The sequence below is a fragment of the Pantherophis guttatus genome, chromosome 3, assembly GCF_059756535.1.
Source record: "Pantherophis guttatus breed Tessera chromosome 3, ASM5975653v1, whole genome shotgun sequence".
Classification (NCBI taxonomy): domain Eukaryota; kingdom Metazoa; phylum Chordata; class Lepidosauria; order Squamata; family Colubridae; genus Pantherophis; species Pantherophis guttatus.
The window spans coordinates 41,487,709-41,500,686 of NC_142065.1; the positions used below are offsets into that span (position 1 = coordinate 41,487,709).

A 12,978-nucleotide genomic window follows, 5' to 3' on the forward strand; every position below is an offset into this window, starting at 1 on the left:
ATTTCTATCTGCTTCCACTAAATTCTATTTGTGAATCAAAAAGGAATGTCGTTTTCCATTCTTTTCCAGACTGTAAATATTCTGGCCTGATTCTGGCCAATAAGTTGCATAAGTAGCAAGAAGGCTATGGTTAAAGTATGAGAAATTTTCTCAGCCATGGAAATTTATTCAAGCATTCTTGCTGAGGTGGACCTATCTTTAAAGATTACTGTTTTGATATAAAATAAAGGTGAAACTTGTGTAAGAGATGTGCCAAGTTGAAATAAAGGCAACAGTTTACACTATGCTTTCCTGTAAAGCTACTGCATTTTCAACATGGAATAAATATTATTATCAGAGATTTCCATGCAAACTCCATATTGTTTCCCTTTATTTGTTCTAGGTTGGGTGAACTCTGCATAAATATCTATTAGAATTAACTTGACATAAGGCCAGATATGTTATTGCAATTTGCTTCTTAAGAAAACAACATCCTATAATAGACTGATAGTCCATCGAGCACTACCTGGCTGAATGCTAATAAATATTTATATTAAAATCAGATAATGTACATACCTTACTGTACATTGTACAAGATACATAAATGTGAACTAGACTGTATTCTGGTCCAACTGAATTTGCAAGTGATGAACAACAGCATCCAAAAGTTGATTATAATTAGTGCTGCATCATCCTGGAGTGGAGTACTGTATCCCCAGGATTCCTAGGTTTCCATTCTTGGCTCAGAGCTATTCAGCATCTTCATAAATGACCTAGATGATGAAATGAAGGGATGCTTATGCAATTTGCTAAAGGAGATGAGCTAACACCTTAGAGGGCAAAATAACCATTCAAAACAGCATCAATATGTTCTTCTTAGGTCATATTCAACTGCATGGTAATCAGCTTTGATAAATGTAAGAGTCTTCATCTGGGTAGGTGAAATCAGGAGATCAGGTTTGGTGGGAATTTGGATATTAGTGGACCACTAGCAGAAAATGAGCAAGCAGTTTATAAGTGGACTGCATTCAATGAGATTCCATGAGTTAATTGTTCCATTGTACAGTGCAATCATTGGAATACTGTATTTATTTCTGGGCAATATATCTAAAAGGACATGGAGAAATTGGAATAAATTCATAGGACAGCTACTAAGGAAGGTTAGGAAACTGGGACTTAAGCTCTATGTGAAGGAGCTGGGCTTGTTTGGTGTGCAAAACAAAAGGGAGACTGATGGGAGATATACAGTAATAGCAGTCTACACATTTCTAAAAGTCATGTGAAAGTGAAATCATGAAGAGAACAAGGATCCATAGGCTGAAATTGAAAGAAAGGAAATTCTGTCTGAATGTTAGGAAACATTTCCAGATGTAAGAGCAGTTAAGTCATAGAGAAGTCTGTGTAGATATTCCTCACTGCCACTTTCCAAATGGGGGATAATTTAATCTGTATTTTAATGGATGATGCATTTAGAGGGGGATTGGATTAGATGACCTGTAGGTCCTATCCAACTCATACATTCTGCAATTCTGTGAACCAGGCATATGCCAGACAAGGGTTTTATAAATGTTGGAATTTATCTCATTATGAAGGAGAGAAATAAAGGGATTCTTTCTGTTTACAGAAAATGTTAACGATCCTATAAGTCACAGGGACTGCATTCCATTTAGATATTTGTTTTCATGTAGCCAAACTTGTAATGTTTTAGTAAAGGTTAGGAAGCAATAGGCTTTGCAAAATTTGAAATAAAATTCTATATGAAAAAGTAAAAAAAAGAAGAGGAAGCATTATGCTAGAGACATTTTTTACAAATCCCGATTACAATAAGAGTCTTTGGGGAAGAACGATTGTGAAATATTGTTGTGTATAAAAATATTACAGTTTATATGCATATGTCTGCATCAGACAGAAAAACAACTCTTTATAAATATGGCAGTTGCTGAGGGTGAAAAATATGTAGAATGGAGCCACAGATTAGAAAGCCAGTCCCTTTAATCTTCTGTGAGTATGGCTCCTTCCCTGTTAAATCCAGATCATTCCTTCTTCAGAAAAATATTTGAAGGGAGTTTTGCTCACATTCAAGAAATGATTACAGTTCCACCAAGAACTGTTTTCATATTCACTGAACAGTTTAATTCCCCTCCCCAGGATTAATATAACATGGGAGTAGCCTACTGTGTACAACATGGTCTTTCTATCAGTGTCATCTGCCGGGATTAGGTCAAAATCTTCAAGATGGAGGTTATACTTTGTCATCCAAATTCCAGCATTTTTTACAAGCATTGACACAGAATGCATGTAAAAGGAGTGGGCTTGGATCATGACATTAAACTTGCTATGTTGCAGCTTTCTATCACCTATCTCCTCTACATTTTACAGATGCCCTGCTTTGTAAGCAATTTAGATACATGTCATAAACTTGTTCAGGTACAGGGGAAAAAAAGAAAAGGAGAATTTAATTGCTTTCTGGTACCTTTCCCCCCACTTCTTTCCAAAAGTTTCAACTAAGCCCCATTGTCTGATTGTTCCTGAGGTTTAAGCTGAATATTTTTGTGCCTTGTTTAACAATGTGCCAAAGTCCCAATTATATTGGGTCACTGTCAGAATGCCACTGCAAACTGACTCACAAGGTCTTCTTTTGAACTAAGCTGGTCTCACAACTAAAAGATGGTAAAGTAGCAGGAATTAATTTGATCTTAGTTGTAACACTAACAGCAGTTGTGGACTGATTGCATTCCTATAGAGTTCTTTTTCTAGAACAGTTAAGAGTGAAAAAAATCCACCATTAACCCAATATAGAAAGGAGAGATAGCTAATTTCCAATCCATCATTTTGTTCAGTTTAATAAGCAAGTTGTATACTAGGGACCACTGTAGGAAATTTATAGATTGGGTGACACAAAATAAAACCCTGGCAGAGAACTGAGGTTCAATGGCTTATTTTTTCAATACATTTCAATATAACATATTTGAGACATCCTCTAGGTTTCCCATATTGATTTAAAGGCAGCTTCGAATTGGTTTCTGTCACGAGACTGTGGAATAAAGTAGCTGCTGTTTCTATGAAATTACATGAAAATAGTACAACTTGCTGGCTCAGGATACCTTACACCCATAATTCAGGTTCAGAAATGGGTAAGTAGGATTGATCCCTCTTCTTTTTAACTTTTATATTAAGTTCCTGGCTTAAGCTTTGACAAAAGCTGAGTTTTACTCTGTCCATATTAATCAAGAGCTTCGTTTCCTTCTGCCTATGAGTTGAAAAGGCAGCAATCTTTTTTTTTAATGCCAGTGGACCTGAGATGGAAACTTTATGCTTTTGTCCATTAATTGCAGTGAGGACAGCTAGTTACACACTACAATAAAACTAATCTCGTCACCTTTTGATCAAATTAAGGTCTTTAAATGTTTGGTCATATATTTCTACACTTCAGTGACCTGGAATCATCAGCAAAGACAGAATCATCTGTTAGGGCTCATATACTTTCAAACACAATTTTGCATTTTGCTAACTGCAGTGACAATCACTATATCCCAAGGGCCACAAAAATTGTAGAGCCAAAGCTATTAGCCACCTGTTATATGGTATGCAAATGTGTTATTATTCTGACTTAAGCTTTATACATACATACATAATACATGTATGTATATGTATATATATTCTTGAGAGCTTCACTATTAATGGCTTATAGAATTCATCGTTAAGACCAAAAATTGGTGGCCCAATTTTTATGGGGACCCACATATATCTTTGACATTTGAAATTATGGTTGTGGTGATACTGCTGGTAGTGATGGTGGAGGAGGAGGAGGTGGAAGACAAGGAGGAGGAGGAAGAAACATCTTGGCTGTCATAACCATGAAGCACAATTTTATGCTTCAAGGCACCTTTACATTATAATAGATTATAGATAATAATTTCATAGTCTCTTTCATACATTATCTCTGGTATTTAATTCCCTCAAATTCATGAAAAGTTGTTGAATGAGCTAAAGGAATAGCAAACAAATTCCCCCCCCCCAATAGATTTCTTGGGCACTCAGCAATGAAGTTGCAATATTCTCTTTTGGATAGAAAATCTCATTTAAATCTGATTTTTTTCCCCTTTAGTTCTTCTTGGCTCATACTATACACTCTGATAAGCTATCTATAATATTTTTCACTTATAAGAAGTTATCCATATGTTTGGTTTTGTCCCTGCACCAGTTTATTTTTTAATCTAATAGAATTCTATGACATTTTAGTCCCTGAGTAAACCAACATAGCTCCAAAATAACATGATGAATCTGTAATTAATATGAATACTGTAGAATTAGACATCTTGAGAAGTATAGATTGCAGTTACTGGATAGTTGATCCATATTCTTCTATAAGAAAAAACAGATTTTCTTGATATACTATCAGTTATGAGTATGGTAGGAAGCATTTAATCATGCTTTCATTAATATGCTGATCTCTGAACATTTTGCTTTTAATGTAGCATTTTGATTGTAATATAATCTTTTATATATTTTTGGAATGAAAATTCCTATCTTCCCCGATGAGCTCCTAGTCTAATATTCTGTGACTTCTACCTCTCAACTATCTTGCCGGGAAGTCTGAGTCATCACTATCTCAATGCATATGATGAATACCACATTTGTCCTTGAAGAACTGAAACTTTACTTTATTTGTTGACTTTGATTATAGAACATAGAATGTAGAATAATAGAATTGGAAGGGATCTTGGAAGTCTTTTAATCCAACCCCCTGCTTGAGGGGCTTGGAAGCTTTCAAAAACAGACTGGACAATCATTTATTTGACATGGTATAGGGTCTCCTGCTTAAGTTGGACTAGAAGACTTCCAATATCTCTTCCAATTCTATTATTATACATTCTATGTTCTATAATTGATTTAGCTACCACACATTCACCAGCATAAAAATAGCCTTCCTCAGATATAACTAATTAAGTTAAAGTAACCAAATAGAAAACAGAATTGTTGAAGGTATAAACCAGGATAAGAATCCCAAGCCTTCAAGATGTTGCTAAACTTCAGTTCCTAGAACCACTAAATAGCATGGTTAGTGGAAAGATTTTGTATAGTTCATAGACAGTCAGAAATTTCATATCCTCACTAAAAAAAATGTAGGGAGTATAAAAGATTTCTGAAGCTAAAGCACAAATACTTTGACCATTTGAGATTTTTTTGACTAACAGCAGCTTGTTGCATCCAATTTATTTTTTTATTTTTAAGCATGTGATAAGTCATGAGTATGGGTGACATTCAAAAAGATAGATGTATCTCCATAGAAAAATTCCTGGATATTTTTTCTGGCACTCTGATCTGGCATCAGTGCAACAATGTAATTGGTAGAGGATCAAAAGAAAACCTTGGAGTAATAGAGCTTTTCTTCTTCTTCTTTTTCATCTGTTACATTAAAAAATATCAAATGGATCTTGCAGAATTAGATTTAAAAGCAACAAACAGAATGAAAAGGAAGAGGATTGGAATGATCAAAGCTGTATTTATAAATACTTATATTTTTACAGATTAAGAGTTGGAAGGGACCTTGTAAGTCATCTAGTCCAACCACCCACCCACGCAGGAGACCCTACACCATTTCTGACAAATGGCAGTCCAATCTCTTCTTGAAAGTCTCAAATGATGAAGTTCCCATAAATTCCAAAGGCAAGCTGTTCTATTGGTTGATTGTTCTCACTGTCAGAAAATTTCTCCTTATTTCTTCTTGTTCAGTTTCCATCCATTATTCCTTGTCTGGCCTACAGGTGCTTTAGAAAATTGCTTGACCCCTTCCTCTCTGTGGCAGCTCCTCAAATATTAGAAGATGGCTATCATGTCCTCCTCTTTGCTAGACTAGCCATGCCCAGTTTCTTTAACTGTTCTCCATATGTTTTAGTCTCCAGTCCCCTAATCATCCTGGTTGCTCTTCTCTGCACTTTTTCTAGAGCCTCAACATCTTTTTTATAGTGTGGTCACCAAAACTGGATGCAGTACTCTAGGTGTGGTCTTACTAAGGTTTTATAGAGTGGTATTAGTACCTCACTTGATTGTATCCCTCTGTTAATGCAAATTAGGATTGCATTGGCTTTTTTGGTTGCTGCTGCACACTGCTGGCTGATATTTAGCTGGTTGTCCACTAAGACTCCAAGATCTCTCACAGTTACTGCTCTTAAGCCTGGTTTCACCCAGTCTATATATGTACTTTTGTTTTTTCTTGCCTAACTTTACTTTTCTCTACATTGAATTTCATTTTGTTAGACAGGGCCCAGTGTTCAAGTCTGTCAAGATCCATCTGGATCTTGAGCCTATCTTCTAGGGTGTTAGCTATTCCTGCTAGCTTAGTATCATCTGCAAATTTGGTAAATTCCTCTTCTTTTCCTTCATCTGTAGTTTATGAAGATATTTAAGAGTACTTGGCCTATGTACTTAACCTTGTGGCATCCCACTGCTTCGTTCCTTCCATGTAGACTTAGACCCATTAAGGACTACTTGTTGAGTACAGTTTGTCAGCCAATTGCAAATCCATCTGGTGGTGATGCTATCTATCCCACTTTTTTCTAGCTTACCAAGAAGTAGGTTGTGGTCTATTTTGTCAAATGCCTTGCTGAAGTCTAAGTATATTATGTCCACAGTATTTTGCTGGTCTACTAATTTAGTCACTATGTTGAATAATGAAATAAGATTGGTTTGGCATGATTTGTTTTTAACAAACCCATGCTGACTGCTAGTTATTACTTTACTTGTACTAGTACACATGACCCACTGAAAGACTGTATATTGCATCCAGATGTTGGGAAATAAGTGAAAGGAGAAATGCTAAATGCAAAAAAAAAAAAAAGTGGGGGGGAGATAATAACTCAAGCAATCCTTGGCTGCATCAGCCCATGAAATCATAAAAACTAAGTCAATAATTAGCAGGAATGTCCAGCAATTCAGATAATGCCTGAGAAGTTAGGGTTCTCACGATCATGATAAAACATGAAATTAAAGTCAGATGTACTTTCTTATACTCACAGTTTGGCACTGTGATGAGTAATTGAGAGCATAAAAAGTTATTGAGGCATGAATAACTCACCACATTCCTACGCCTACATTCAGGGAACCCAATTGTTTCAGTCTATAATTAAAAGGAAAAAATTAAAAAGAAGTCAGAAAGGAATTTATTATTAATATTTATTATCCTTAAATGAAAAGACCAAGACATTGTGTTTTAGTATTCCTTCATTACAATTACTACTATTACTGAATCCATGCATACTGACAAGGCTGCTGCTCCTCAAGCAATCTCATCTTATTATTAATTCATGGACCATTTTATTGGAATTACTGTGCACTAAACTAATTCCAACAGTGAAATTTTAAACAAGTTTTTAAACTATTTTCATTAGCAAAAACAGAATTATTGCAGAAGTCAACTTCTTCCTGCCCAATCTTTAAGTCCATACATCCTCTGCAACTCTTTACAATTACTATTTAGCTATTGCAAAGATATATCAATGCCATTTTCTGTTTTGCTTCAACTTAATTTCCAATTCATAACATTTTTTTAAAAAAAACTCACTAAAATCTTATTTTAGAAAGGAATGCAATCACTAAGTATCAATTTAAATAGAGCTCTGATTATAGGAAAACAATAGTTCTGGGCCTCAATAGTATGGGCCTCTTCTATGCGTAAGATTCTGAAGATGAACTATAGTGGGGAGCATGCCCAATCTTGTTTTATTGCTTTATTAATCCTTACATGGTGAGGTTGCATTGGGGAACCATGAGTCTCTTCTTAAATAACTCAAGGTCAATAGATGGAAAGGAGAGAGGAGGCCTTTCTTCATAATTAAGCCAATAAATTTCCCTGTCACAAGAAGCAAAGATGGCCATTTGTTTTGATGGCTTTCAAGATAGTGTATGAGAAAAGAGTGTTAAGGGTAGCCTTTCTACATCCCATAAAATGCATTTATTGCTAGTAACCAGGAGTGGAGAGAAATCACCTTTTTTTTTTTTTAATTCTCTACCAAATTTGGGTAGTTTCTCCAAATTTCTCTAGGGGAAGGAAACAAATTTTCTCAAAATTTGTCTACAAAATTTGTTTCCCCTAAGTGGTGATAGAAAATGAAAAACATAAGAGGAGTACTTTCCTTCCTTTTTCTTGACCCATTGTTCAGGTAAAGGAGTTTAAAGAAATTACAAATCCTTGGAATAATAATAGATAATTCTTTCATGCCTACAGCAACTAAATAGGGGCATGAATACCCAAGAGAATTCATTGAAATTATCCTCTCATTTGAAAGAATTTCATCAAACTAAATGAAAAATATAACTTTAAAAGTCTAAAAAAATGTTTTTTTTGCCAAAAAAGTAGTGAGAGAATTAAGCAATTTGGTTTGATTACTACTTCTCTGGTTCTGGTTCTTAAATTCCCCTTACCCTTCTATCCAAGATAAACACCTGCTTGCTGGATGCAATGATTTTCAACGTATTTTAGGGTTGCTGGCTGATTAAAAATATTTAGCTGATTAAAAATATGTTATAATTCATTCATCAAGTATATTTGGGTAAAAATATCCTAGGTTTGCATATTCATATCAGTAAATGGATTATATTTGTGTATTCATTCTTTTGAAAAGCATGTAATAGTTTTTGAGTATTATTACACAACTGCTACTATTACTACTACAGGTAGTCTTCGACTTACAACATTTCATTTAATGACCATTCAAAGTTGCAATGGCACTTTTCAAAGTTATGACCTTTGCAGCAACGCCATGATCATGTGATCAAAATTCAGATGCTGGGCAACTGGTTCATATTTATGACCGTTGCTATGTCATGTGATCCCCTTTTGTGATCTTCTGACAAGCAAAATCAATGGGGAAAAAAGATTCACTTAACAACCAGGTTACTAACTTATCAATTGTGGTGATTCACTTAACAATTGAAGCAAGAAAGGTCATAAAATGGGGCAAAGCTCATTTATTTATTTATTTATTTACTTACTTACTTATTTACTTACTTACTTACTTACTTACTTACTTATTGGATTTGTATGCCGTCCTTCTCCCAAAGGACTCAGGGTGGCTCACAACAATAAGAAACAGAAAATACAAAAGTTAAAAGACAAATTAAAGCAAATTTAATATCCAATAAATAAGGTTAAACGTGGGAATGCAAATTCAAATTTAAGATTTAAGAATTTAAAAAGCTACAAAATCAGTTTAGAGTCAACCCAGGCCCGCCCGTTGGAAGAGCCAGGTCTTTAAGGCTCAGCAGAAGGTTCGGAGGTCGGAGATTATCCGGAGCTCCAGGGGTAACGTATTCTAGAGGATAGGAGCTCCCATAGAGAAGGCTTTCCCCCTAGGGGTCACCAGTCGACATTGTCTAGACGAAGGTACCCTGAGGAGGCCAACTCTGTGGGACCGAACTGGACGATGGAAGGCTACCAGTGGCAGGAGGTGGTCTCGCAAGTACTCTGGTCCTAGGCCATGTAGGGCTTTAAATGTGATCACCAGCACCTTGAATTGCACTCGGAAGACAACCGGGAGCCAATGCAGACCGCGAAGGAGTGGTGCGACATGGGAGTACCGAGGTAACCCCATGACAACCTGCGCGGCCGCATTCTGCACCAGTTGAAGTCTCCGAGTGCTCCTCAAGGGCAGCCCCATGTAAAGTGCATTGCAGTAGTCCAAATGAGAGGTGACTTAACAAATATCTCACTTAACAACAGAAATTTTGGGCTCAATTGTGATCATAAGTTGAGGACTACCTGTATTACAATTCATCAGGGCTGCTGCTTTGGCAAAGAAAAAGTGAATTCATTGCATGAGCAAACGGCACAGGCTGCTTATGAACACTAGAGGACAAAATTTGAAAAGGCTTCCAGTAGTAAAATGCAAAACATCTCTAATTACTTTACATTATGTGTAACATAGATGATGCTATAGAAATGGCACTCACACATTTGCTATAGAAGTGGCACTCACATATTTCCCCTGGTGGGAAGCCATCACTGTTATACAAACTGATTCTGTAATGCAAGCAATCTCATTTGAAAGTAAATGCTTGGACACCCAGCCTGCATGGTATGACCTACTGAATTAAAACAGAGTTGAATGCTTAAAAACTGAAATCCTCAATTACAGAAACTTTGACCAGGAGTTTGAAGTTGGAACGTCTCATCTTATACCTGGGTAACCTCTGTTCCATGAATTGAAATAGTCCCAATTTTCATTTACTGAATATTCAGTGGGAGGACTACAAATTACTTCTTCCAAAGCATCTCCTATCCCCAAAGTTCTACACCATCTGCTCCTTCACTATGATACAGCCATGAACTTTGCCCACCACCCACATTTTTGCATTAAAGTGAGTCAGTGGCAAATTACCACTTTAAACTCTCTTGATACTTTTAAATATTACAGTTCCTTGACTTTGTCCATCTGTTGCCTGTTCCAATGGCGCTTAGTAATTAAAGGAGGTTTGACTTCAAGGTTTTTTTCTTGAACAAGGGCTTCATAGAATTTTCAGAGGCAGAAAGAGAGAACATAAGCACAGCTTTCATGAAGAAAAATGCACCGGATAGGCATTGCAACATCACTAGCAAACTACTGGAAGCATTTGTAAACAGCTCTCCTTGCCCTTCACAATAGGAATAAAGGAATAATAAAATAGACACTCCCTGACTTCTCTTTTATCCTTGTGAACAGTTATGAACAAAGAATTATCCTGCTTAGTGAACTTCAGAAGCCAGATTATACTAAAACAGTCTTCCCTGCAAAATAATATGCTTTTGAGTCAGAAATAGCCAGGCATGACCCAAACTTCCGTATTAAAGTTTTTATTTTCATTCTTTTTCTTTTTTCCTTTACCCTAGATTATTAGATACTTTTGCTAAATAAGCACTATAGCCTCTTCCCGTACCTTATGTTAATGGGATCAAAGTCTCATAGCTTTGCTATCACCTTCTCATCAAAATCATATTGCACGTTTGCTGTAAGAAAGCTGGACATATACTCCTTATTTGCTTTTTTATTCTTTCTTACTATATGTTCTGTGCTACTTCTGCTGAACTTATTCTAAACATTTTAAACATTGCTGTGTCCAAAACAACATCAAGAAGCAATGTAATAAAACAAAATATTATCATGCATATGTATTCCTTAGACCCAGCACCATTTCTTGCTCTCAGAACAAACTCTCAAACATCATCAATACCCTCTCCAAAGCCTCTTTGAGAAAGCTGGAAATGTACAAATTTCCTAAACATAATCGGTAACAGAGCTAAAATTGCCTATAGCATAAGAATCAGGTCCCCAAAATAATATTTACTTTTCGTCTTACTAAATTTCTCAGTGGGTTGAGATTCTACCTAACATGCATTGAATACACATGTACTCTTTGGACTAATATCTTAAACTGCACCCAGAAGCAAACCAGAACCAGACTAGTAGCCGGTGCAGCTTCCACTGCATAGATATTCCACGGTAATAGCCTGTTTGTCACTTTAACAAATGGCAATAGCAATAGCATTTAGACTAATATATTGCTTCATAGTGCTTTACAGCAGTCTCTTTAGCGATTTACAGAGTCAGCATATTGCCCCCAACAATCTGGATCCCCATTTTACTGACCTCTGAAGAATGAAAGGCTGAGTTAACCTTGAACTAGTCAAGATCAAACTCTTAGCAGTGGACAATGTCAGCCTGCAATACTGAACTCTAATCACTGTGTCACCATGGCTCCTCATTTTGCAGAAGATGAAGTTCCTGAATGGTCTTGGAGGGCAGATCTTGCCAAGCATAAGCTTAAATATTACTAACTTGGTTCTAGCGTATATTAACTTTTTCTTTTGACTTTTCTTTGTTTGATTATATGCCATCAAATCAATATTGATTCTCTAGGATGATCTTCAGATCTTTCAACAGTGTACCCATCTCTATTGCCACTGAGTCCATCCACCTTCTGGCTGGTTCTCCAGGATTATAAAAAGATATTTTCTGCTCAGCTACCTCCTTACATGTATCCTATTTAGTTCAGTCCTTGGTGATTCATTGTTGCTATACAGATTTTGCTCAACTCATTCCTTGACTGTGGCATGGAGAATTAGCAAGTTATGAAAAAAGAAATTCAGTCTCATAAAAGAACTTTAGGATGCCATAAATTTAGAAAGAAGCCTATAATTTTGCATATAAACTTTTTTAGCATGACTTTAAGTCATAGCTTTGTCTGTCAAATGAACTGACAGCATCAGTATCAGTACTGCATTCTTTTGTCCAATAGAAGTAAAAATAGAGGAATTCCTCCTCTGCCCTCCAAAAAGATATGGTGAAAACCATATAAAAGTTTGTACCTGAGGATGTAGGAGAATTAATGTATGTATTTCTCTGCTGTGGGAGTTCAAGTATACTAAATACTTAAATACAATATTAAAGATGGATATTGGGTGATCACAGCTAGAATGTAATTTTCTCTCCGGTACCAAGTGATAGTTATGTATTAATATATATCAAAATGTTAAATAGCTGTTTATCTTTTCTGAGTAAATTTATGAATTAATCTTTGCTTCATGAAGGCAAAGGACTTGCTTTTAACTGCTCTGGAAATAATTCACCTGAGTGCTTTGCAAATTAGAAGATTTAGAGCAATGCCCCCCCCCAAAAAGCCCCTTTTCAACTATTACCTTCATTGAAAAATCTGAAAAAGTGCTTCATCCAAAAGTACTGCTCCAAATGGCAAATTATTCTCATAAAACATGGATGGACCACATGCTAAATAACAGACATGTCCTGTCTGGAAAGAGACAATATTCTATTGGTCAGGTAAATTCCATAAGCAAGTGTAGGATAACTAATAGAGGTAGAGTATATTTGACTAAGTTTCCTCTCAGCAGCTTTGTCTTCATCCAGATGTCTAGTGCTTCTACAGTACTTCATCATGCCAGGTCCAAAGTATACGTAATATTCAATGCCAAGTGTTCACATTCTCAAACTAACTGAAGTTATGGGC

General features: G+C 36.0%; 1 long non-coding RNA gene across 1 annotated transcript in view; it reads right to left on the reverse strand.

The window, feature by feature from the left end:
• The window catches only part of LOC148114556 (uncharacterized), a 36,808-nt gene extending 24,061 nt beyond the window's left edge, over positions 1-12,747 (reverse strand). The window contains exon 1 of the long non-coding RNA XR_015733027.1: positions 12,653-12,747. This is a non-coding gene — a long non-coding RNA (uncharacterized LOC148114556). The remainder of the gene's footprint in view (positions 1-12,652) is intronic.
• Positions 12,748-12,978: the final 231 nt, after the last annotated feature.